General features: G+C 46.0%; 1 protein-coding gene across 6 annotated transcripts in view; it reads right to left on the bottom strand.

Moving 5' to 3' along the window:
- Nucleotides 1-24,240, bottom strand: part of SIPA1L2 (signal induced proliferation associated 1 like 2) — a 242,677-nt gene extending 218,437 nt beyond the window's left edge. For 3 of the 6 annotated variants that reach the window (XM_018042332.1, XM_018042336.1, XM_018042333.1), the window contains exon 1: nucleotides 24,040-24,240. The gene's annotated coding sequence lies outside the window, so the exon portion shown is untranslated. The remainder of the gene's footprint in view (nucleotides 1-24,039) is intronic. The other 3 variants (XM_018042335.1, XM_018042334.1, XM_018042337.1) reach the window with 1 other exon arrangement.

Below are 27,075 nucleotides of genomic sequence, written 5' to 3'. Positions count from 1 at the left end.
TGACTCAAGTTAACAAAGGTTTTCTGTATTTGCTGCACAATTGTATCTCCATGGACATATCGCACACAGGAGGAGGTTCATGTGCAGTTAGGGGTTGACCAGCACTCCTGGTTAAGACAAGCCCTCAAGGCAGAAACACCCACCAAGTGCCAGGCAGGCCAACCTGGCCAGAGGCGCTATGACGTCCCTCTGCCCTACCTTCATTTCCCAGCACAAAAGAACTCTTCCGGGACGTCCCTGGTGCTTCAGTGAACAGTCCGCACACCAGTGCAAGGGACAGGGGTTTAACCTCTGGTCGGGGAAGAGCCCACGTGCCACAGGAAAACTAAGCTCGAGCACCGCAATTACTGAAGCCCAAATGCTCCAGAACCCTCGCTCCGCAGCACGAGCTGCCGCTACAATGAGGAGTGTTTGCACTGCGATGAGGGGCAGCCCCCACTCGCCGCAACTAGAGAAAGCCCAAGAGCAGCAGTGAAGACAGCGCAGCCACAGCTAAATATATACATGTCTTAATTAAAAACAAAGAACTCTTCCAAAGACCATCCTATCCACCAACTACTCCCTCACTACAGACCTGTCTTCATGAAGTCATATGTTGCCTAATGCTATTCCCCCACTTTTAAGGAGAGGCAGCTGATTCTAAAGTGATCCCTTTTCTAATGGCTTGTATTTCACAATTTAACTTCGCTTCTCTGAAGGGCAATGATCCACATCAGCCACCTGCAGTGCTCTTTGGAAGCTGCTGGACTGGTATGGTGAGACTCATGACTAATCATGACCACTGTGAGTATCAGCACTGTGATATTTTATAGTTAGTTGTCAACTGTGACATGAAAGTACACAAAATCCAGAATCCATTTTGTTCACCAAAAGACAAACATACTATAAGTTTACAGAATAAACTGGCCACCAGTAACAGATTCAAAGATAAATTGTGAAATACACAATTTGCTTACTTTTTGTATAAAAGTTTAAAGTGAATAAACTGAATTTACTGAAAGTGCTTTAAAATCTCTTCTTCCATTTCTATCAATGCAAAAATGCATGTCTTCCACTGAGAGGGTCTCTCTATAACCAGTGTTATTAAAACAAAACAGAGGGCTTCCCTAGTGGTCTAGAGGTTAAGAATCCACCTGCCAATACAGGGGACACAGGTTCAATCCCTGGTTGGGGAAGATTTCACATCCACAGGGCAACTAAGGCTATCCGCCACAACTACTAAGTCCTCACTCAGGCGCCCACACGCCACAGCTACTGAAGCCGGAGCACCCAGAGCCTGCCTCTGCAACAGGAGAAGCTCCCACAATGAGAAGCCGGTGCAGTGCAACTGAAGAAGGTCCACGCACAGCCAGGAAGACCCAGTGAAGCCAAAAATAAGTAAATAAACGGTAACTCTTTCTTTTTTAAGCAGAAACTATTTAGATATATATTATCTCCTGCAAACAGCATGTCATCAATCTGACCCTGACTAGATAAATTAATAAGCAAGAAGCAAGCAAGCTCACTGACCACATTACAACCTTTAAATACTGATATGAGCGGTACTTGTCTGAAGTTAATTGCACTTAACATGGGAAACTGCTCTTTTTTGCATTACTTTTGTTTGGTCATGTTACAGAACAAGAAAGCGCTGCGTGTGTACCTGTGACTCACCATTTTAATCCCCTAACGCTCAGCTTCAGTGAATGAACTGCGCAATTCTTTAAATGCCTTTCTTTCTTCTTACGTGTATTGTGAGTGCGTTCACAGGAGTGTCGTTTTCTGGGTTAAGTCTGCTGCTGCTGCTGCTAAGTCGCTCCAGTCTTGTCCGACTCTGTGCGACCCCATAGACGGCAGCCCACCAGGCCACCCCCCCCACCCCCGTTCCCTCAGATTCTCCAGGCAAGAACACTGGAGTGGGTTACCATTTCCTTCTCCAATGCATGAAAGTGAAAAGTGAAAGTGAAGTCGTTCAGTCATGTCAGACTCTTAGCAACCCCATGGACTGCAGCCTGCCAGGGATTCCTCCATCCCCGGGATTTGCCAGGCAAGAGTACTGGAGTGGGGTGCCATTGCCTTCTCTGGGTTAAGTCTACGGACTATCAAAAATGACAGGAAGGAGAAAGATTTGCTTATCTCTACAGATTTTTTAAAATGAAATACATGAGGAATTCTACTGAGTTTAATAAACAATAAAATATTTATAAGCTCTCTGGGGTCTGCCTTCCAATCTCACAAACAAACACAACTCCACACACAACACTGACAAGGACCAACCCTGGCAAGTGGATGAGATCCCAGGTCCCAGGATCAGCTCAGGGCTCAGGTCCCTCAGCATGGGAGCCCCCCACTTCCAACACCGGTCTCCACAAGCTTGAACTCATCACAGCACCAGGTCAAGTGCCTGACAAAAGCAGAATAAAGCGAATACATAAAGAGAAACAAAGGCAATACAGCTGGAGGAGGCACCTCTGTCCAGAAAGCAACTTTGACTCATACTTCTAAAATGAGTTTTTTAAAAAAGCCATACGTGCTAACAAATAAGACCCAAAACATAGAGGGCCAAGGATGCTCTCTGACCTTCAGCTTAAACTTCAGCTGAGAAGCTGAATGAGCAGGACAGTAAGCAGTACTTTTCCAATGAACTTGACAAGGTCTCTATTCCAAAAGGTATTATACTGAAAATATATTATTTTTATAAAACTCTTCATACGAGATTTTTTCACAGGTATGCTGATCAAGGCTTCAGAAGTCCCAGATCAGAGGCAATAAGCAAAGTTACAGGTGGTCTCTAGCAGTCATACACGCCTCCAGTGGAGTCAAGGGGATGACCTCCAAGCGTAACGAGGGTCTATATGTTCTCCAAAGGCATCAAATAAAGAACTGTCTTCCAGCAATTCTGGAAATTACCTGTAATCTAAACATTCAGAGATGACATTATTGTTGATCATGACCAAGTTTAAAATTTTACTAATTCTGAAGTAAATTAAAAGATCAGTTCAGTTCAGTTCGGTCGCTCAGCTGTGTCTGACTCTTTGCGACTCCATGAATCACAGTACGCCAAGCCTCCCTGTCCATCACCAACTCCCAGAGTTTACCCAAACCCATGTCCATCGAGTCGGTGATGCCATCCAACCATCTCATCCTCTGTTGTCCCCTTCTCCTCCTGCCCGCAATCCTTCCCAGCATTAGAGTCTTTTCCAATGAGTCAACTCTTTGCTTGACGTGACCAAAGTATTGGAGTTTCAGCTTCAACTTCAGTCCTTCCAATGAACACCCAGGACTGATCACCTTTAGGATGGACTGGTTGAATCTTCTTGCAGTCCAAGGGACTCTCAAGAGTCTTCTCCAACACGATGGTTCAAAAGTGTCAATTATTTGGTGCTCAGCTTTCTTCACAGTCCAACTCTTACATCCATACATGACCACTGGAAAAACCATAGCCTTGACTAGACGGACCTTTGTTGGCAAAGTAATGTCTCTGCTTTTCAACATGCTATCTAGGTTAGTCATAACTTTCCTTCCAAGGAGTAAGCATCTTTTAATTTCATGGCTGCAATCACTATCCGCAGTGATCTTGGAGCCCAAAAAAATAAAGTCAGCCACTGTTTCCACTGTTTCTCCATCTATTTCCCATGACGTGATAGGACCAGATGCCATGATCTTCGTTTTCTGAATGTTGAACTTTAAGCCAACTTTTTCATTCTCCTCCTTCACTTTCTTCAAGAGGCTTTTTAGTTTCTCTTCACTTTCTGCCATAAGGGTGGTGTCGTCTACATATCTGAAGTTACTGATATTTCTCCACGCAATCTTGATTCCAGCTTGTGCTTCTTCCAGCCCAGAATTTCTCATGATGTATTCTGCATATGAGAATATGCAAGTATACACACAATATACAAGAATATAGAAGAATACACAGAAGAACTGTACAGAAAAGATCTTCACGACCCAGGTAATCACGGTGGTGTGATCACTCATCTAGAGCCAGACATCCTGGAATGTGAAGTCAAATGGGCCTTAGGAAGCATCACTACAAACAAAGCTAGTGGAGGTGACGGAATTCCAGTTAAGCTATTTCAAATCCTGAAAGATGATGCTATGAAAGTGTTGTACTCAATATGCCAGCAAATTTGGAAAACTCAGCAGTGGCCACAGGACTGGAAAATGTCAGTTTTCATTCCAATTCCAAAGAAAGGCAATGCCAAAGAATGCTCAAACTACCGCACAATTGCACTCATCTCACATGCTAGTAAAGTAATGCTCAAAACTCTTCATGCCAGGCTTCAGCAATACGTGAACCGTGAACTTCCAGATGTTCAAGCTGGTTTTAGAAAAGGCAGAGGAACCAGAGATCAAATTGCCCACATCCTCTGGATCATCAAAAAGGAAGAGAGTTCCAGGAAAACATCTATTTCTGCTTTATTGACTATGCCAAACCCTCTGACTGTGTGGATCACAAAAAACTGTGGAAAATTCTGAAAGAGATGGGCATACCAGACAACCTGACCTGCCTCTTGAGAAACCTGTATGTAGGTCAGGAAGCAACAGTTACAACTGGACATGGAACAACAGACTGGTTCCAAATAGGAAAAGGAGTACGTCAAGGCTGTATATTGTCGCCCTGCTTATTTAAATTAAAAGATCAAATTGACTTTAATAACATATTCAACGTAATACATCCAAAATGTTAACAAGTCATCAAACATTAAGAAATTAGTAAGATTTAAAAACAATTTAAATAAAATAAAAAATAAACATTCAGAAGAAAGCAACAAGGATTTAAAACTGTGAACAAAATCAAGATACCACTTTAGAGACAATAGTAGAAGGATCTGGACACCTCCAAATGAAGTTATACTTCGAGAACAGAAAAGACAAAACGCCAAAAATAATTCTTGATGGGGATCAAATTGGTTCATTTCCAGTAAGGGTGCACTGAATAGGATCTTTCGGGTGCTGTGTGCCTGTTCAATCCACAGCAGGTGAACAACGGGAAGCCAGGATGGTTTGGGACACACCAACGTTTAAGAATTGTCCCCAGGGTTCAAAACAGGGCAGGACAGGTCTTTATTTTGAGTCGAAAGATAACAGAAGAATCTAAGTGGGAGGTGGCAGGTAAAAAAAGCCACTTCTGTGAGAATTACTGGGATATCTGCAATTTTTTTGGCATCTTCTCCCACTCGTCCCATGAAAGACCTAACCCCTGAGACACCAGCACCCACTCCAGAAGCATTCCCTTCTCCTTCACACCATTCTGCCTCCAAATTAAACTCACTCAATACATGAGATACAGGCCCACACTCCCTGCAGGGGCTGCCAAATACTTCATGCAACAGCACAGGCTGGAAAAAAATGAAGGATTTGGGAGGATGAAATAGTGACTTATAAGAGCAAAGGCTGATGAAAATGTTTACCCATTAACTGCAAGTCAAAGTACACACATTTTGGAGGCATGTCAGGTTTAGCCAGACGCCAATAAATCACCAGGCTAGTCTTCCTCCTTTACACAGGAGTTCCATACTTCAGTCAAGAGAGAGGCACCGTCCTCTGAAGTTATATACACTTGATCTAGCTGATTAGGCTCCACATGGGGCCCTTTTGTTCACTACAAATAAAAAGATGTTAAAAAAATAAAAACAAACTTGCCACAGTGCGAGCTGCAAACACACCATCTGCAGCTGCTCAGCCACAGCTACTGCTCCCAAAGCCAGTGACAGGCTTGAGGAGCGCTCCTCTTCGCTCCAAGTTATCCTCAGCAGCTGTGTTCTCATCGCTCGGGAGGTTCCCTGATTCCTTCCACGCTTAAGTTATTGGCAAAAACTAGCAAACTCAGCACAAGCCATCTGCACCGCAGCCTGAACAGACAGCAGCCAGTGAAAGGAAACCGAGGTGACTCCCAGATTGTCAAGAGGCCCTGATGTTCCTGCTGAAAGAAAAACCGCTCAGCCTCTCCAGCCTTTAAAAAGTCAAGCATCATCTATTTCAACCAGGAGTTTCACTTCCCCGCCTTTCATTGGTTACTGGAAAATGACGCAGGCAATTCTATCACTCAGATTGTCATTCAAGAACATGGACACTCCAACCTCCAGGAAAAAAAAAAAAAAAACACAGAAGTTTGGATAAACTCAAAGCTGGACGCAGTCCCTGAACTCCTCACGGCCCCAGCACATGACAGGTGCCATCAGGTGACCCATGGGAGGGACAGCTATGTGTAGCACCACCAGGCCCACTCTGCAATCCTTGAAAACCCTCAGGATGGATAGAGAACACACAAGTCAGAGTCCATGCAGGGCGACCGCTCCCCGCCACCACCACGCTTGGCGCCAAGGGGGCAGTGACTTGGCCCCTGGAGTCCAGGCAGACTCACAGCTGCTCCCCTGGGTCCCTCCGGCTGCCCCTCCCATCGATCAGATTATCACCTCAAAAGCCTTTCAAGGTGCTCGCAGAGTCTACCAGAGTTATTTTAGGGGAAAGCAGTGTGATGTTGAGACTTCCTTGGTGGCTCAGATGGCAAAGCATCTGCCTACAGTGTGGGAGACCCGGGTTCAATCCCTGGGTCAGGAAGATCTCCTGGAGGAGGAAATGACAACCCACTCCAGTATTCTTGCCTGGAAAATCGCATGGACGGAGCCTGGTAGGGCTACAGTTCATGGTGTCGCAAAGAGTTGGACACGACTGCGTGACTTCACCTCACTAGTGTGATGTTAGGGCTTCCCTGGTGGCTCAGACAGTAAAGAATCTGCCTGCAATGCAGCAGACCCAGGTTCGATCCCTGGGGTGGGAAGAGCTCCTAGAGAAGGGAATGGCAACCCACTCCAATATTCTTGCCTGGAGAATTCCATGGACAGAGGAGCCTGGAGGAATGCAGTCCATGGGGTCTCAAAGAGTTGGGACATGACTGAGCAACTACCATGCGCGCGTGCACACACAGTGTGATGTTAACTCCTTAGAAGAGGGGGAACCACACGCACAACCACATCCTTAGGCTTCACCAGAGACCCCCACACAGCTCCTCTCTGAGTTGGAGACGCCCCAGGACCCCATGGAACTGCCTTCTGAATGACACACAAGCCAGAGCCCCTGGCCTCGCTGGGGAGGTTTCTGCTCCCCAGAAACCCTTGGGCTCCTGAATAAATGATTACCAGGGTTCCATTCATCAAGTGTCTCTTAAGCCTTCTATTATGAGACTGAATTTTACACAGGGAACTAGGTCCTTTATTTACATTCCCTAATCCATGTCCCCAGGAACATCTCTTTCCAAGTTACAGAATCTGTCTGCAACCTCATGATTATCAGACTTAATCCCTCCCATCCTCCACGCAGAACTGCACGTCAAGAAGACCAGCACTGAGCTGCTGTACAGCATACGGGGCTCAGCCCGGTGCTCTGGGACAACCCAGAGTGGTACGCGAAGGGACCAAGAGGGAGGGGATACATGTACACACATGGCCGATTCATGTCACTGTAGGGGGGAAACTAACACAACACTGTAAGGCAATGATACTCCATTAAAAAAATAAATTAAAAAAAAAATAAAGATAACCGCCCGAGAAGTGGAAAATAAAAACAAGAAGACAACCAGCACTGGCTCCAATTTAAAGAGAATTCCACCAAGAGCAAATACTACCAGGAGACCGACTCTACGTCCAGAATGAACATGCCAGAAGAGCAAAACCCCTTCTGCCTACCCACCCCAGAACCTGAGTCCCTCCCTAGGCTGGCGCCTGGCAGGCCAGAGTAGGCAGGAAGTATCTGACAAGTAAGTGACTCCATCTAAGCACATTCTATGTCAAAGGCAAGGCCACTTCTGCAGCATCAACGGGGACACTGCTCAGCACCCCCTGAGTGTGAGCCATGATCAGGTCACTGAGTTCTCTGGAGACAAGGGCAGAAGTGATACAGATTCTTTCTGGAGTCTTCGGATGACCTCCTCCCCTTCGGCCAGCCTGAGTGCAGACGTGCCCAGTGGGCTCCCACCGACCAGTGAGGACAAAGACCGGAAGCAGAGAAACAAGATGGAAGGAACCTGGGTCCCTGAGCGTCAGCAGCCCACCTGCCCAGACCTCGAGCTGTCACTCCAGAAAGGAGTCAGCCTCTCTCTTGTTTGACACTGCGTTCTGGAGTCTCTTTTAGAGCAGGTAGAACTACCCTACCCAACGCAGCCTTAAAGAAAAGTCTTCACACACTGACAGCACTGTGGGGGGGATGTGTGTACACCATATATAAACATTAAACCAGTACTACTGATGAGAGCTTTTTTCTTGGTTTTGATCATACCTGGAGAGGTTTAGCAACTTGTAACTCCAGTGATAGTGGGCTGAGCAAAGGGGGCAGTTAATCCTGGCATTTTATTCTTAAGTCAACTAGGATTTTATTTTGCCAGCAAATATCTCCTCAGCACAGATGATTTTAAAATCTCCTAATATTTCAGCTTTATTTGATTAGTTTCCTCTATACAGTGTCATAAAACAAAAGTCAGGAAATTTTAGTCTTCAGAATTCTTGCATTTGAACTAGAAATTACAGACAGCCCTCTGCATCCCCAGGCTCCACAAGTGCAGATTCAACCAATCGCAGATTGAAAATAATTTTTAATTTCCAAAGAATAAAAACATGAATTTGCCACACACCTGCAAATATTTACATAGCATTTCCATTGTGTGAGGTAGTATAAGTAAATTAGAGATGATTTAAAATATATGGAAGGATGTGTGTAAATTATATGCAAATACTACACCATTTCATATAAAACACTTGAGTATCCCTAGACTTCGGTTTCTGAGTTGGGGGCACTGTTCTGAAAACAATCCTTATGAATACAGAAGATCAACTCTGTTCCTCAAAGATGCCTTACAAAAACTTATTTTCTATTTCAAACTTCTTGAAAAAGTTAATCACAAATCTAGGAATAGGTTTGCAAAAATGAAGAGATGTGCTTTCTTTTACCTAAAGGTTTCCCAGTGGCACACACAATAAATGGATGATATGTATGGCAGGTCTGGGTCCATCTCTTCAGAAGCCAGAGAGCCCGGCTGAATGCCTGGAGCTGGCCTGCAGCCCTGCAGCACACGCCAGCAAGCCAACAGAAGCAGCATCGGGTTTTCAAGAGCCCCACTCAGAAAACGGCCATCTCAGACGTGAAAACCACACCCCTGTTGGGAAAGAGACTTGAGAAAAATATACAAATACCTAAGAGAAACTTGTTCCTGGTATCACTTGACAATAGGATCCTTGAAAAGAGCAGGTGAGCACGTGACCAAGGCAGAGGTTAGCCAGCCTGGTATAGTATACTTAAAAGTGGACGGGAAAGCAGAAGTTATTTTGCTGAGAGACAGAAGCCTTACACGAAAGAGTACATATGGCCGGATTCCCTTTAGATGAAGTTCAAGAACTGGCGAAACTTACTCAAAACAAACAGAAAAAAGGGACAGTGGTTGCCTAGGCTGGGCGTAGGGAGGGAACACTGGAAAGGGACCTGAGATAACTTTCTGGGGTGGTAGGTATATCTTAAAAGAAGTATGGGTTACATAGGTATATGTGTACGTGCATGCTAAGCTGCTTCAATCGTGTCCAACTCTTTGCGACCCTATGGACCATAGTCCTCCAGGCTCCTCTGTCCGTGGGATTCTCCAGGCAAGAATACAGGAGTTGCCATGCCCTCCTCCAGGGGATCTTCCCGACCCACGGATCGAACTCACATCTCTTGTGTCTCCTGCATTGGGGGGCATATTCTTTACCACTACTGGGTCTCCTGCATTGCCGATGGATTCTTTACCATCTGAGCCACCAGGGAAGCCCTACCTAGCTACATGCATTTGCCTAAACTCCTGGAATGATACACTTAAAATGCACTTATACAGTGCATTTCACTTTATAAACTTTGCCTCAAAAAAATTTTAAAGTTTTAGACTCAATTATGACATGTGTGCTGATGTGCTTAGCAGTGAAGTATATTGACGTGTGCCACTTATTCTGAAACACTTTCACAAAATAAAAAAGAAAAGAAAGAAAAGCAAAGCATTGATGGGTAGACAGAGATGGATAGGAATATACAAAGCAAATACAGTAAAAGGCTAACATTCTGTAGAATCTAAGTGGTGAGTATACATGTCCAGGATACTACATAATTCTTTCTCTCATCTTACCTATGTGAAATTTGGCATGAAAATAAGCTGAGGCAAAGTATATGCTAATTATGCTGATATCTCTTGTTTTAGAGCGTATAGGAGTACGCGAATCTTACTCAGCATTTAATACTACTTCACAGGACATAAAAAGAGCTCATGGATAGCAACTGAACACTTGTCCCAGGGATGCTGGAGTGGTGGATGAGGTATCGGAGGGACCGAAGCTCTCACTGTCCACAGCCATGCTTCCTAAGGCTGCCTCACTTGAACACTGATTGCTCAAAATTATTTTAAAGTAAATCACTTTGGTAAATCAATTACCAAAAGTTATAAATTTCTAAATATAAAGTCTTAAAACAATGTGACCTTGAATTTCAAATATAATACTTGCGTGGTATTCTCTGAGCAAACAACTGAAACAAAGTCAGTGATCTCATACCAAAATAATGTGGCTAAAAGGTACAAATTTTTAGTTAATTAGATGCATAAGTCCAGGGGATGCAATTAATGTACGGCATGGCACCTATAGCTGGTAACAGTGTAAGATGTATTTGAAAATTGCCAAGGGAGCAGATCTTAAAATTCTGGGACATCCTTGGTGGTCCAGTGGCTAAGACTCCACACACCCATGCACGGGGCCCGGGTTCAATCCCTGATCGGGAAACGAGATCCCACATGCCGCAACTGAAGATCCTAAGTGCCACAACAAAGACCCAGCATGGCCAAATAAATAACTAAAAAAAAAAAAAAAAAAAAAACCACGTTATAATTCCAAGAGAAAAAAATCGGTATCTCTCTATGCGGCAACAGACTACGTTAACTAGACTTACTGTGATAAGCATTGGACAATGCATAAAAGTATTGAATCATGTTCTATACCTGGAACTAGTATCATGTTATATGTCAATCACATCTCAATTTGTTTTAACATGTTGGCTTTTCATCTCTGATGAGTCCAAAACAAACTCCTTTAGTTTATTTTCTCCTTTAGGTTTACAGATACATTCTATAAACTTTAGCAAATTACAATGGGGGAGAGGAATCAGATTGACTATCTTACATGACAGATAAGTTAATCAACCACTCTGAAAGTACTGCCCATCACTTTTCTTAAATCTGCTTTTGTTAATAAAATCCAGTTGAGAGGTTGCAAAACCCAAACCAGGCTGGGATCTAAGTTTGGTCCTAGGCAGAGTAAGTTGATGGAGACAGTACTATGATCTGAGAAACCGCTAACAGAGAGATGGTTTAATTTGTACCTGCTGGTCCATACAGAGCTCTGAGTGGCTTTGCATATAAGAGCACTTCAATAAAAATTCAAACCTGACCATTTTCCAAAGCCTAATCCGGATCCTACCTTTTCCTTGAATGTTCTCTGACTATACACCCAAACACCATGTGCTCCATCACCCACAGTCTTCACTCTGAAAGAAGCTGCAGTGCCCATCAACCCAAGAGTCCCTCTTACATAGGAGTCTTCTAATATATGTGACGAACAGCCATCAGCCAGGCCAGGTCACCTAACAGGGCAGCCCTTTGTACCAAAAACAGTGGGCCTAGGTGGTAAACCACTCTCTTCACATTCTCTTATTTATAAATTGGTACCAGAGGAAGACTGATTCTAAGATAACCTCAAGGTTCCCCTGTGGCCTGAAACGCTGAGTCTGGTCATTTGCTGACTGTGCCACGCACTTCCCTGGGCCAGAAGCCTGGGATGGAGTTATCAGATCCCTGCCCTCAGGGCCTCACCCCCAGGACACCCCCTTGGTAACCTGGAAATCTCAGATGCCAGAGTTTAAAGAGAACCTAGGATTGTGTGGCCATCCCCATTTGAAAACTGGCTCCTACTCACTGCCCTGGAAGCAAAGTAAGCCAGACACAGACACCGAACCACTCCAGCCTACCCTGGTGGCTCAGATGGTAAAGAAACTGAACTACAATGTGGTTCAATCGCTGGGTCAGGAAGATCCCCCGGAGAAGGGAATGGCAACCTACTCCAGTCATGGTAATGGAGAAATCCATGGACAGAGGAGCCTGCCAGGCTCCACAGCTTCCAAAGAATCGGGCGCAACCAACAACACTGAACCACTCCACCAAGCCCTCATCCCACCTCCGTCTTCTGCAATAGCAAAGAAATGCTACTTTGCTCTTCTAAGGGAGGTCCCAAATGCTTTTTTAAAAATTCTCATCTTTCTCCTTAGTTTTACCTTTTCCAGAAAGTTCAGTTGGGGGGCTTTTAGGTTTTTCGTTTGTTGTCTTTTTTTTTTTGGCCACGCCACGTAGCTTGTAGGATCTTAGTTCCCTGACCAGTGATCGAACTCAACGCCCATGGCAGTGAAAGTGCCGCGTCTTAACCACTGGACCATCAGGGAATTCCCCAGAAAGCTCAGGGGAACACTTGCTGTGAAAGTGAAACCACTGGTCACGCAGTCGTGTCTGATTCTGTGACCCCATGGACCCTAGTCCACCAGGCTCCTCTGTCCACGGGATTCTCCAGACAGTAATAATGGAGAAGGTTGCCATTCCCTTCTCCAGGGAGTCTTCCTGACCCACGGATTGAACCTGGGTCTTCCATAGTGCCGGCAGATTCTTCACCATCTGAGCCACCAGAAAAGCCCAAAGTTTGCAGGAATAGGTAGGAAACAGGCAAATGTGGTCCCTAGACTGCTGCCTGGAGGCCAGGCCTCTCCGCATCCTCCTCCGTGCTTCCCACAGCAGAAGGCGAGCACGTTAAGCGTTTGTGGGTCAAGCAGCAAGGGAAAGCCTAAGATGGAAGGCAGTGCCTCCTGAAAACCGCCCAGGGCCTGCTCCTCACTCTGTCCACGTATCCCGGGCCAACTCAGCATCCCCTCTGTGATACAGCACGTCTGGGAAAGAAGTGTGAGCTGTGATGCTGTGATGCCAGGCTGAGAGGATAGATTTAGAAAGCCCCGCATAGCCAGACACACAGCGACAACAGCCATCAGACATCACCCAGATTTAACTAGCCTAAAATTAGCAAGCGGAGCAGAGTAGTCACCGCACGGATGGCGTCAGAGCTCTTCTGACTGGCCGACTGCCAGTTTTAAACAAATCGTCCTGCTTTCTCTACCAGGGAAACAATATTTTGGAACAGAGCCAGCCAAGCATTTCTGCGGCTGTTTCCATTCTCGCTCTGCTATTAATGTTTTATAATTCAGTGACAAGGTGAGCAGAGCCTGTATGAGCTACGTCTGTAAGGGGGTTATTTTCTTTGTTGCGAGTTCTCATTCTTTGGATGTGTACTTTAGCAATGGTGGAGGAATCCCTTTTAAATATTTAAATGCCTGAAATTTATTTAGGGCTTCACATTCAACTGACTTAAACAAAGATGATGCAAATCGGGTGAAGTATAAATGCAAAATGAAAATCGGTTTCCTCTGATCCTTCTTTTCATCCTGGCAAAGACTCAGGAGCAAAAGAAATGTTCTCCGCAGGATCACATGAGAGCCCTCTTGCTTCCCAGCAGAGAGGAGAGAGCCTGGTTCAATCAGCAGAACTGTTAAACTACAAAATTTCTCATGAATAACAGGATCCACTGGCTGAGAGAAGGGTTTCAGGCTAGAGCAATAGCTTTGCAGCCTGTTCCTGGCTACCACTTCCCACTTGGACGGGCGGCAGTGACATAATCCTGGCTTTCTCCTCTGGATACACTTTCTTTACCCATGTCCCCCACTCTTTTTATGATTGATTGAGATCAGTAGGACCCCACAAGGCACCTAGGGTCCCACATGGGGGCAGAAAGGCGAGTTTAAACTCTTGAGAACTAAGATTCAGAAAACCACGCATGTTCTTGTCTGGAATCTCAGTTTTCACATCGCTGGTGGGGCGGCGGGCAGGGGGCTGTAAATCGCATCAGCCTTGTGTGGTTCTCCTTCGGTCTGCAGGAGACCACAAATAAAAGTTCAAGCACAATGGCTGTTTGGAAATCTACCTTCAGGAATCTCTCTCCCCAGTTCTTCATCCTGTTCCTAACTCGTTCCTCTCACTTAAAACTTTTTCTAAAAGAGAGTGGATATACGTATTTATAAAACTGATTCACGTTGCTGTATACCTGAAACTAACACAACACTGTAAATCAACTTAACGCCAATAAAATTTTTTTAATAAAAAAATTAAACCTTTTAAACGGATCCATTATCCCAACCAATGATCTTCAAATAAACAAAGCTGTTGATAGATTAGGCGATTTTACTATTATTTAATCTCTCAGCCTCGCCCGCAGCTCTTACAGCAAACCTTAATACCCACATTTAAACAAGCAGGAGTTAGGATGACATCCCCCTGAATTCATGCACTACAGGAATTAGTACCAGGTCAGGATATTAGGACAGAAGGCTTCCACCCATGCTTAGGGAGCACCTACTGCACGTCAGGCATAAGTAATATTCCAACACACTCTGCAATTCTCAAAGCAAAAGGACTACGTTAGCAGAAGGGGTGCAGACACTACTGACCGGTTTCACAAAATCGTTATTTCCTGTAGAAATTATCATCACTTGAGAGAGAAAAGATAACGCTGAACAATTCAGACAGCCTTTCTTCCCAGTTATCTTTATTAAGGAGTCCAAACCAGACCTGTAAGTGAACTGCAGCTTCATCTGATTCCAGTAAGGCCAAGGCCATGCAGTCGTGAGTTGGTATCAGACTTTGAAACCTGGGAAAGGTGTAAACCACACCCTCTCACCCCGGGGTGCCCACCCTCCCCGAGCCACACCCCTTGGAATGGGGCAATAATGATATGACAGATGGGAGTTCCGCTGTCCCCCTCTTCAGAAACCACTTCTCCATTTCCACCACTTTGATATCACAGTTCAATTACAGGTCATTTCAAGTGACCCAGAAAAGATATAAAATGAGGCATAAAAGGCTGTTTAGGTAGATCATTTACAGTAGAAATAATGAGAACCTCAAGGCAACACTTCCTTAGTTCAACAAAAGCCAAGACACACAGTGCTTTCGTGTTTAAACCCGCGGCTTTCAATCCTGCCTTTATCAAACATTTGTTTGCTAAGAGGCTATTATGCGGCCAAAACCAGGGCAGTACAAGGAATATAGCAGTAATGACCAGATATGTCCCTTCTCATAGGGCACTTACATTCTACGGAGGGGAGGCAGAAGATAACACAGGAAAACCAATGTACGACATCATGGCAGGCTAGAGAGCAAACGCCAGAGTAAAATGGCCCAGCACTTGGGGAGGCTGGGTGGGGTGGGCAGTGCAGGCGGGGCTGGCGGCCACCAGGCCCTCCCCTCCTCCCCGCCTCCCCTCCAGCCCACGTGCTCTCGAGAAGCTAGGACTCTGGCCCGCCGTGCACCTGTGCACTACAGCCCTAGCCAATATTAACCTGCACTTTCAAAACTGTTCTTGCTCTTTTTTTTTTTTTTCATTAATTTTTATTGCAGTATGGTTGCTTTTCACTTTTTTCACTTTTCATAGTTGCTTTACAACGCTGTATTGGTTTCTACTGTACAGCAGAGTGAATCGGCTATACATACACATATATACCCTCCCTGTAGGGATTCCTTCCCATTCAGGCCACCACAATGCTTTGGTTCCTGGTGCCACACAGTGTATTCTCATTAGCTGCCTATTTTATACATCAATACTGTATACGTGTCACTCCCAATTCCTCCCACCCCTCCCTTTCCCCCTTGGGATCCATACATCCGTTCTCTAAACCTGTGTCTATTTCTGCTTTCCAAATAAGATGATCTATACCATTTTTCCAGACTACACACATGTTAGTATACAATATTTGTTTTCCTCTTTCCGACTTACTTCACTCTGTATGACAGTCTCTAGGTCCATCCACGTATCTGTAAATGACCCAATTTTGTTCCTTTACATGGCTGAGTAATATTCCCCTTTTATTTCTGTTATCCCTCCCCTTTATCCATTCCTCTGTTGATGCACATCTAGGTGGTTTTCTTAGCCTGGCTATTGTAAACAGTGCTGCAATGGATATTGGGGTGCATGTATCTTTCTGAACTATGGTTTTCTCTGAGCTAGAAGTTTCTAGATGAGCACATGATTGGTGACATCCTTCTATCCTCATTCTGGGTCTGTGTCTGCTACGCTTCAATAACATGATGCTCCCTAGACAGCTGAGTTCAACCAGAAACTCTGCAAGGAGAATGGTATCCTCCACCACATCACTACTCTCCCTCCCCACCCCCAAGTTGAAACTTCAAGCTAAGCAACCCATTGCGCTTCCCTGGTGGCTCAAACAGTGAAGAATCTGCCTGCAATGCGGGAGACCCAGGTTCAGTCTCTAGGTCGGGAAGATCCCCTGGAGAAGGAAATGGCAAGCCACTCTAGTACCCTTGTCTGGAAAATTCCATGAACAGAGGAGTCTGGTAGGTAATAGTCCACGGAGTCACAAAGAGTCGGACATGACTCAGCAACTTCACTAAGCAACCCACAACCAGTTCTGGAAGAAAACTGGCCAAAGTAAAAACTGTCCTCAGGATAAAGAACAATTACAGTAAACAGAAGACCTATGAAGGGCAGAGTCCGTCTTATGCTTCCATTCACAAGACCCTGCAGGCCCCAGAGAAACCGTTTCCAAACAACCTTGAACTATAACCAGAGAGGATGAAAGAGCAGTGGTCTCAGGACCCGGGCCACACATTTCAAAGGGTAACAGGCAAACTCGCAGAATCGAAACACTCCAATATTCATTTAGGTTATTATCAGACTTCTTAAAATGTCTATTATTATGTTTTATAATGTCCATCCCCTGGAGGAGGAAATGGCAACCCACTTCAATATTCTTGCTGGGAAAATCCCAAGGACAGAGGAGCCTGGTGGGCTATAGCCCATGGGGTTGCAAAAGAGTCGACATGACTGAGAACAGAGCACGCACTTACAATGTCTATATTTAACATGGTAAAGTTGTGTGTGTGTGTGTGTGTGTGTGTGTGTGTGTGTCAGTCGCTCAGTCATGTCCAACTCTTTGCGACCCCGCAGACTATAGCCTGCCAGGTTTCTCTGTCCATGGAATCCTACAGGCAAGAATACTGGAGTGGATTGCCATTCCCTTCCCCAGAAGAACTTCCCAACCCAAGTCTGGTCTCCTGCATTGCAGGCAGATTCTTTACCATTTGAGCCATATATATATACATGTATGAGCCATATATGTATATATATATATATATATATATATAGGCAGGAGACATGGATTTGGTCCCTTGGTCAGGAAGATCCCCTGGAGGAGGGCATGGCAGTTCACTCCAGTATTCTTGCCTGGAGAATTCCATGGACAGAGAAGGCCTGGTGAGCTAAAGTCCGTGAGGTCGCAAAGAGTCAGACACGACTGAGCAACTAACACTTTCACTTCTTTACACACACTATATTAAACACACACACACACAAGCACATATAGACAAACGTGTATGTGCACGTATGTATATTAAGCGCAGTAGATTTGGTATAGTTGGGATGCACACTGGAAAAAGTTTAGAGACCCTACTACAAAGAAATCGTTGTTCTTTAGATTAAATCCAAACAACAGCATGTGTCCTGTATGAAGAAACCAAAGCATAATTCCTAAAATTACTTATTAGAAACTTCAACATAAACAGGACTGTACCCCTACCCTATTTCTGAACCATGTGAATATCCACTGTTCCAAAGGGTACAAAAGTCCCCTGGAGACGGTGCACCCGCTACTGTGCCCTAAGCATTACAGTCAGAGATTTTTTTAAATGCCTACAGGATGATTCATCTAAGATACGTAATTTTGTGTTCACCCAAGCATAATTACTTTCCACAGTAACCATTTTTAACACTGGCTCTTTACCTGGATTTTTTTTTTTTCTTTCACTTCAAAGGACTTGAACACATTACTAAATAGCCTACTTTAGACTACTCTGATTTCTTAAACAGCTCAACTAACTGGGAGCTTCTCCTGGAAGATTTAGCAACTACACAAAAGTGAAAAGTATAGGGTAAAACAATTGGTAGCACTCAAAACACCCCTTACGGTTAAATGATTATTTATGAAACAGAAAGAAAAGAGTATCAACTAATTAAGACACAGGGAACTGGGAAAAGATGGTGCCTGTCCCCAGATATGTGAAAGCCATTCAAAATAAGACAATACCAGACTGCAAGATGTGTTTAAGAAAGTCCACAACATTCTGCTTTTTCCCACCATCTTTTTAGTGTTTAAGACCTCCAGAGGTCACCGGTCACAGAACAGCCCTAGCTTCTCAGTCTCTCCCTCAATATCTGGTCGTCTATTTCGCAATTCCCCACCATGCAGAGCATGGTTCAAGTTACTAGGGACACACTGAAAATGAACTCAGTTCTTGGAGTAACTTGGTCAGTAGGACCAACAAAGAAGGCCTGACATGATCTTTCAGGATATCTGTCCACTAGAGAACTCCATGGAGAGTCCATGGGGTCACAGAGAGTAAGACACGACTGAGCAACTTTCACTTCACAACCAATCCTAGAAGGAAACTTCCAGAACACCATTCACAGTTTAGCCAGCAACTTTCTGGCCTGAAGAATCCCAGGGACGGCGGAGCCTGGTGGGCTGCTGTCTATGGAGTCACACAGAGTCAGACAGGACTGAGCGACTTAGCAGCAACAGCAGCAGAAGGTAAGATATCTAATGTGCAGACAGCATTTATTTGGGAAGGCTGGCAAAGGTGCTTTGATAATAGCATCAAATTCCCAAAAGCACGATGGGAAGAATCAGCCAAAATAAAATTTGACAAAGTCCAATGAATGCTAGGTCTTGCATTAGCATAGGACAGGAGGACGTGGCTTCAAGATACCATGTGACTCAGAACTAGAGGTTCACGTGAACAGGAAACTCTCTGAGTTTGAGTAAAAAGGTGAATATGAACTTGACAGGACCTGCAAGTTGAAGGAAGGGCACCCCTATTCTACTCTGCACAGGTCATGAGCAGGAAGACTTCAGCTCCAGGCCGTACCTGGACAGGTACTGTCCAGTGAGTAACTAGAACACCTCTATAGAAGGTTTAGTGTCGGAGGCCACCAAGGGGATGGAATTCCTATTAACAGATAGAATTAGATTTCAACTCGACAGGTAGAAAACCACGTTCCGGTCAAAATATCAGAAGGGTGGAACTCTCCATTCCTTACTAGGCCACGTGTGGATATATAAAGGGACCCCAACATCAAAGAAGGGTTACTTGAGTTGGTCAGTGATTTCCAAACCCTGGTCCATAGTGAAGTTTTCACTGATCTATGCAAAAGGAAAAGTGTCTGTGTATGGTGGTATATATACCTGTGGGAGTAATTTTAACCTATGCCCTCTCTGGACGAAGAACTTTCCCTATGTCAGTAAAACATACACTCATGTCCTCCCTTTTTTTGCTCATTTCTTGTTGGTATATCAGTGTATCTTGATGAAATAGCTTGACAGTAGACAGGAACTGCTGCTGTTAATTTTCAATATATGTACATAGCAACATAAAAAGTGGCAAATCTGACAACCTATAAAATTTAATTTTTGTCTGATTTTTAATTTTAGAAGTAGACAGAAACAAAAAGTATAGGAATGACATGAGAGGATAACCTTATGGATTTTTGTGGTAAAGAGATGCTATGACAACTAAACTCAGCTTACTGCATATCTTCCTCTTTGCCATCACCCAAATTAGCTATACAACGATGTATGGTGGGGGGAAGATTTTATATATACATAAAATATATATATACACACACATGGGGCTTCCCTGGTGGCTCAGACAGTAAAGAATTCACCTGATCCCTGGGCTGGGACACAACTGAGCAACTACTGCCACAACACACACACACAGAGGCTTCCCAGCTGCTGCTACGAGTCAAGAACCCGCCTGCCGATGCAGGAGACACAGGAGAGGCTGGTTCGATCCCTGGGTTGGGAAGATCCACTGGAGAAGGGAATGGTAACCCACTCCAGCGCTCTTGCCTGGAGAATCTCACAGACAGAGCAGCCTGGTGGGCTACAGTCCATAGCTTCAGAAAAAGTCAGACACGACTGAGGTGACTTAGCACGCATGCCCGCTCACATACACACATATATAAAGGAACTGGGTTACACTAAATGTGAAACCTCCCAAGAAACGGAACCTCTACTGTAAGATCTGGCTTCCTTGGACCACTCTTTGGAACCAAAGTTTATGAATCAAGTTCACAAAGGATCACAATAATTTATCTCTGAATTAACAAGGCATTTAATTCCTATCACACTGTTATCCTTCCTTCAAAAGGGAGTCACAGCTAAATGTCACTGAAACCGAAAAGCAATTTCTGAATCCCTGATTTCCAGGTGTAAACCAAGTAAGGTGTAACTCTCATGAATGTTCACGTGCAAGCTTCGCTGTTTAGTTGCTAAGTCAGGTATGTCTTTGTGACCCCATGGACTGTAGCCCACCAGGCTCCTCTGTCCCTGGTATTTCCCAGGCAAGAATACTGGAGTGGGTTGCCATTTTCTCCTCCAGGGGGTCATCCCAACTGGGGGATCGAACCTAGGTCTCCTGCTTGGCAGGCACTAAACCACCATACTAACTTATTATAAATCAAAGAAAGAAAAGACAATCATGAAAAAATATAAGCTAACCCAATCAGTCACATTCATTACTCTCTATATACATTTATTTAAAACATTAAAGAAACCTAAAATTTTGGTCCTAAAAGGGATCATGAAAAAACTTTATCCAAGCTCGTCTGTGCCAGGCCCTAGAAGCACAAAAATCCATAAGGTTATCCTCTCATGTCATTCCTATACTTTTTGTTTCTGTCACAGAAGCCAGAGGTTCCTGTCACATCACCCTGTAAGGGAACAGGTTCATTAATAGAAGGAGAAAATCTGGAATATGGTTCCCTATATTCTTTAGGCATGTATTTCATATTTCATTCAAGTTCAAGACAGGAAAAAAAAAAACTTTGCTTTTCAGTGCGACTTCATGGACTGTAGCCTACCAGGCTCCTCTGTCCTTGGGATTTTTCAGGCAAGAGTATTGGAATGGATTGCCATTTCCTTCTCCAGGGGATCTTCCTGACCCAGGGATTGAACCCAGGTCTCCCGCACTGTAGACAGACGCTTTACCGTCTGAGCCACCAGGGAAGTCCAATATTCTTTAGGCATGTATTTCATATTTCATTCAAGTTCAAGACAGGAAAAAAAAAAACTTTGCTTTTCAGTTGACAATAATAGTCTACATTTTCTTCAAATTCAGCATGTCTTTGAAGGGATTTGTAATCCTAAACCACCACCTTAAGCAGATCATAAATTCAAAGACACAATGCCTTCCTCAATCTCAAAAACAAAACACACACACAAAAACCCTTTGCATCTATCAATTATGACTGGAGACGAGGGGGCTGTATCTACATAAACACACAGTTCTCTGGAAAGTACGCAGGAAACGCAATCCCTTTACACGAGTTTTGATGACCAAACACAGCACTCTAAAACCAGTTTCAGTTACCAGTCCATTGCCCTTTCAAGATACCTCACTAGTATTTCCTCACTTTGAAGAGTAGATAGATTTCCAAAAAGAATAACCCAATAACCCTTTGACCTCAGGTAAAGAGATCCCTCAAGGTGGACAGGTGTTTATCAAGCTCAGGTATCAGGGAACCCTTCTAAATACCATTCCCGTCTCAAAAGAAAATAAAACAAAACTTACAAACTGTATTCCACAGCTTTAACTACAGTAAGTACCATAAAAGTCAAATCATGATGCTGACAATTTCCTTCTTCCATTCCAGAAAATTATAGCGCTTTGAGAAAGGCTAAGATTTAAACACATCAAAAGCATTTGATGGAAAATTTACACTTAAATCAACTAGAGAAAATGTGCAGCTCATACGATAAAGCCAGAAGCTCCACTTCCACACCTGCAAGTTATCTCCTGGTTTATTTTCTAAACCAAATGCCTACACTGCTTCTTATCCAGGTTCATTTCACCCCATCTATAGGTAGCATGTGGGTACTGATAAAAGCTGTTTCTGATTTCATTTCATTCCCTACTTCCCAGATGTTTGCGAGAGAGGTCTATTTTTTTTCTTCCAGCTATTTGTGAATATGCTCTAATTTAGAACCAACAAATTTAACATATCATATTTTAAGCTGGGTAAGACACATACACAATAAGTAACAGCTATGAGAAATATTGAGATATTTCTCCAGCTTCTAAATAAGTCTGCCTACCTAGGCAAGATTTGGACAGGCTGCCATGATCTTACTTTAGAGAAAAAGTCCTGAAAACACAAAATTAAGAACCTGCTGCTACCTAAATAGCCAACTACAAGTCATGGCAATTTTTAAAAAAAGGGTTGTGCTTAGAAACAAAACACCCAATATCAGCTGGGGAAATAAAAATGGCCCCAACACAATGTTTGACTCATACATGTATACTTCAACAACATCTATTCCCCAAAATGCATCAACAGAGTCTTTAGAGAGAATCAATATTATGCGTACCAAAAACTCAAGAAAGACTGCACTTTCTCATGATTTACATTCTTTTATACTGTTCTGAATCAAGCAACCAGCTACTAAGGTAAGCAGAAAACATCCTTAGTAGAAATGTTATATTAAATAGAATTTTAGGTCTCGTGGTAGAACTTGAAATTTTTCAAGTAAAAACAGACATCCTTAAATTTGTGACTAAAAACTAACCAAGCTGTCTCCTGAAATACATCTTTAGAAACACCAGAAATAACACACTTTATGACATCTACATAAATATTAGTTTTACAGGGAAGTAATCTATTTCAAAGAAAGCAATAGTTTTGGAGATTTTTTGTTTTTCTCCCATTACTGATTGTAAAACTGGAAAAATTACAACCTGGATTGCAGACAGCCAACTCAAAAGCGCAGTTTACTAAATGCCTGTCATAAGAAAGCCATCTAGTGTTAACATTTAGAAATGGAAACTGCAGACAAAAGAGGCAAAGAAAAGAAAAATCTAAGTGACTATTTGGAACTTACTGAGCAAACCTATGAGAATCACCAAAATTCTTTGTTTAAAAAAGAAGGCCATCCTTATCAAAAACCATGTCTAAGTCTAAAGAAAATTCAAAAAGTCTACAATTGCGTTTTGACCAAAATCAGGTTGTTGGTGACCACAATTCCGTGCCCAATGCACTTGATGTTTCCAATACTCACGCTGGAGTCATCTTGAGCTGAATTAATTTAACTGAAGCAGGTTAATGATGACAAATATCTCCCAGAGGGGCCATGCCAACTTGTTTTCTCTTCCCGAGAAGCATCGGCTCTCGCTCACAGATGATGAACCGAGATTGACTCTTTGGGTTTGCGGCGCGGTTGAAATTAATCTGTAGGTGCTCAAGGGGATACTCCCAGGACCTGGCCAAACTAGCTTCAAGGATACGCGGGCCCCCAAGCAGGACCGGGAGCGGAGGATGGAGCGAGCTGCGGACCCAGGGGAGCCGGGGAGCCGTCGGGCCACAAGGAAGGGCGCTCGCTGGCCGCTTGGGACCTTACAAAGAGGGGCGGGCGCCGCGAGGGCTCGCGCCCCGGGCACACCGCCTTCCCGGGGAATAAACCCCGCAGCAAGTTCAGCAAGTAACCCCGCCCGGCGCGCCGGGGAGCCGCGCCGGGCAACCTTTCTCTCTTTTCTCGGGTTAGTCACGGAGGAGTCGCTGCGCGCCCGGGGAGTCCTAGTGCTCGCGTCAACGAGACCGGGATAACCTTTCAGCCGATCGATAACTTTGAGAACGAACGGCGACGGCTCTTCACCCCAGACTCCGGAGCGCGGGCGCATCTGCCAGTCGGACCCCCGCCCCGCGCCCTGGCCGCGCGGTCGGCCCCCCGAGGCGCCCCCAGGGGCAGCCCCTCACTTCAGGACGGTCCCGGGACACGACCCGGACACTCCCGAGCGGACCCCGCCTCGCCTCCCGTCGCTCGTCGCCCCGAACGCACCTCGGAGACGCAGTCTGCCGCGACCTGCTGCAGCCCGCGAGCTCGCGGCGGCGCCTACCGGGGCCGCCTCCTCGCCACCCGCCGCTGCCCGGGGCTGCCCATCGGCCCGGACCCTGCCCGCACCGGGCTCGGGCGGGAGGCGGCCGGGACCCGCCGGCTGCGGCTGGAGCGATCGGCCTGCGCTCGAGCGAGCGAGCGGGCGGGCGAGCGGTCGGGGCGGGGGCGCGGCGCTGCTCCTCCTCCTCCGTCCTCCTCCGGCTCCGCCGGCTCCTCCCGGGCTCCCACTCTGCAGCGCCGGCTCCCGACGCCGCGGCCCGCCCGCCCGGCGGCCCCGCCCCCCGTCCGCTCTGCCGCCTCCCATTGGCCACCGCCCGCCAGCCCCCTCGGCCCCGCCCCGCGATTGGGAGCGGGCGCCGTCCGTCCCGCCGCCCCGCGGGGCTCCGCGCGCAGACGGTGCGCGGTTCCCAGGCCCCGCGGTGCACTGGCGCGGCGCGGCCCAGAGGGGCTCGGCGCTCCTCCTGCGGGGAGGGGCGTTCGAGCGGCGCGGCGCCCGCGACCTCAGGCGGGGGGCAGCCTACCTGCACCCAGGGTCTGGGAACGCTGTCTCCGTCCTCCTTGGGATTCGTTTTCGCCCCTCTGGCAGCGATAAGTTAAAAATCCCAAAATCTGTTGCAGTGATGTCGTAATTGGCGTCTTACTGGGTTCTCAGCGACAGTTGCCGAAAATTCTTAGTGAGCAAGACATAATCTTTTTTTAATTCCTGCAATTTGAGAAATGTGATTCTTAACTGGGGAAATTGATGCGTCGTGGGGCCCGCACGTTGAGCCAACCAAACCTGGCACGTTGGCCCCGCAGTGGTGTGCCATCTGCTTTGCCCTGGCTGCCCCGGCCTTACCGGGCTGGTCACAGCTAAAGGTCACCGTATTGAGGAAGTCCTGAACTTCCTTTGTTGGTTGAAGATGATGTTGAAGGCGATGAGAGGAACAAGGGGGCTGTTTGGCTTCTTCAGAAACGTAAGGCCTGGAATAATATCAGCAGGTCTCCGCCTTTGAGCAGATGAGCACTGGCAAGCGTAAACTGGGAAACCGTGGTGTGCGCACGGCAGGAGACTCCTTATCTCGTATCACTGAGAAGATGGTATCAAGACTTGAGGAACATCGCTGGCTCCCTAATTCTCCCTTCCCCTTAAAAAGAATCTGCTTAATGTAGACAAACTGAGCATTTTGAAACTTACTCCTGATGGGCACCGTTTCGAATTTGCTTTCAGCAAGTGAGATGATCTGTATGGCACCTGACTCTTTCAAGAGTAACTACAACCTTCCCATGCACGAGATGCTCAACACAGACCCTGGGAGAATTCTTAAAAGTCCCAGAGCACCAAGCAAGGAGAGTCATCGCAGGGTCCTGAAAAAGAATCCACTGAGAAGCCTGAGAATTATGTTGAATCTAACTAAACCCACGTGCAAAGGCCATGCACCTGGGCAGGCTAAGGATCAAACCTCCACCAGGATAGGGCAGCAGTGTCCCTAGAAGCCCGATCAGATGGGGAGGGGTTCCAGGCAAGAAGCCTTTAGTAGGCTAGAAAGGAAAGGAGGCTGTATTTGTAAAGAAACTGAAGAAGTCTTTGGCGGGGTGGGGGGGGTGGGGGTGGGAGGGGTAGGGGAGGGGGTCGGCGGAGGCATGGGGTTGGGGGAGGCTGCAGAAACCAAGAAACCGGCCACTGGGAAGCCCCGCAGAAAACCCACCACGGAAGAGAAGAATCCTGCTGTACAAACTTGTCTGTTTATCCCCTGAAGGTCAACTCATTTTGGACAGCTTATTTTGAATAAAGACCTGATCAAAGAGTCAGGGAGAAACACACACACACACATACACCCCCTCGAATCTGGCTCCGCGCCGCGTCCCTGGCAGTGTCCCCGCGGGGCCTACACTCTCCGGAATCGCGCCCCACCCCGCCCCACCCCCACGGCGCCGGGTCCCCGCCCCCCACACCCCTCCACACACACACCTCCCAGGAGAGCCTGAGCGTCGCCGGCCGACGACACAGCTGCCGGGTCCTACGCAGGCACCTGCCCCAGGATTGCCGCATCGCTGGTTCACGGGAAGACGGCAGGAGGGGCGAACCCTACTGTGTGCTCACTCCCAGGGCTCCCCAGACGTCCCCAGCGGCCCTCTGCCCCCAGGAGCTGGAGTGGGAGGATGCGCTCAGAAACATGCAAGAGGTCAGGCGATGCCAGCGCGCAGGAATGCTGCCGAGAACAGAGCTTTCCGAGTCTGGAAGGGGGCTGGGAAAGGCGTGCGGTCCGGGAGCCCCAGTCCAGCCCCCGGGCCCGCCCACTCCGCCTCCAGGCCGCCCTCCACCCAAAGGAGAAATGCTCTCAGATCTTGATCTCGATGGAGAGAAAATGAACTTTTTATACCCACCTTTTCTACTTTGCTAGGACATGTTGATCACCCAGGAAGCTTTACCTGAAACTATCTTGAAACTGTAATTTGCTCGACACTTGAATTGGTTGCTAAAAGATTAAAGGATCTCTGAGGACTTTTGAAGCTATACTGGAGTTGACTGTGCCTAAAGGTTCAGTAACAGGAATAGACTGCTAGGTAGACGATACTTTACCTTCCAGTCCCACCGCTGGGTTTCCTGCGCCGGCTTCACTGTGGCCCAGCTGCTGGGATTGTGTTTCCTGAGACGGAATTCAGAGTTTTCTTTTCAGTTCCTCCTTTTCTGGAGGTTCTTCCTGGAGAGATAATGCTCTCAGTACTTCCCTATCCCAAACACACCCTAGAACATAACCCTCTTAAAAGTTAGGGGCGGTCCCTCCCATGCTATATTTCTCTGTGATCTGAAGCATGTGAACATTGTACAGCCTTTTATATCTCTGTAAAAGAGGGCTATACAATATGGGGATGTGTTTAATAGAACATGCCAGAGAGCAATATTGTGATGTGGCCAAACCTCTGTGTTCTCCTGTCACCTCATTAGCAGTCTATACCAAGTTTGCAGTTTATTAACAAACGTGTGGAGACCCTGTG

This window comes from Capra hircus, chromosome 28 (assembly GCF_001704415.2).
Source record: "Capra hircus breed San Clemente chromosome 28, ASM170441v1, whole genome shotgun sequence".
NCBI lineage: Eukaryota > Metazoa > Chordata > Mammalia > Artiodactyla > Bovidae > Capra > Capra hircus.
The sequence above is the reverse complement of the archived record's forward strand: the minus strand, read 5'-3'. Positions and strand labels throughout refer to the sequence as shown.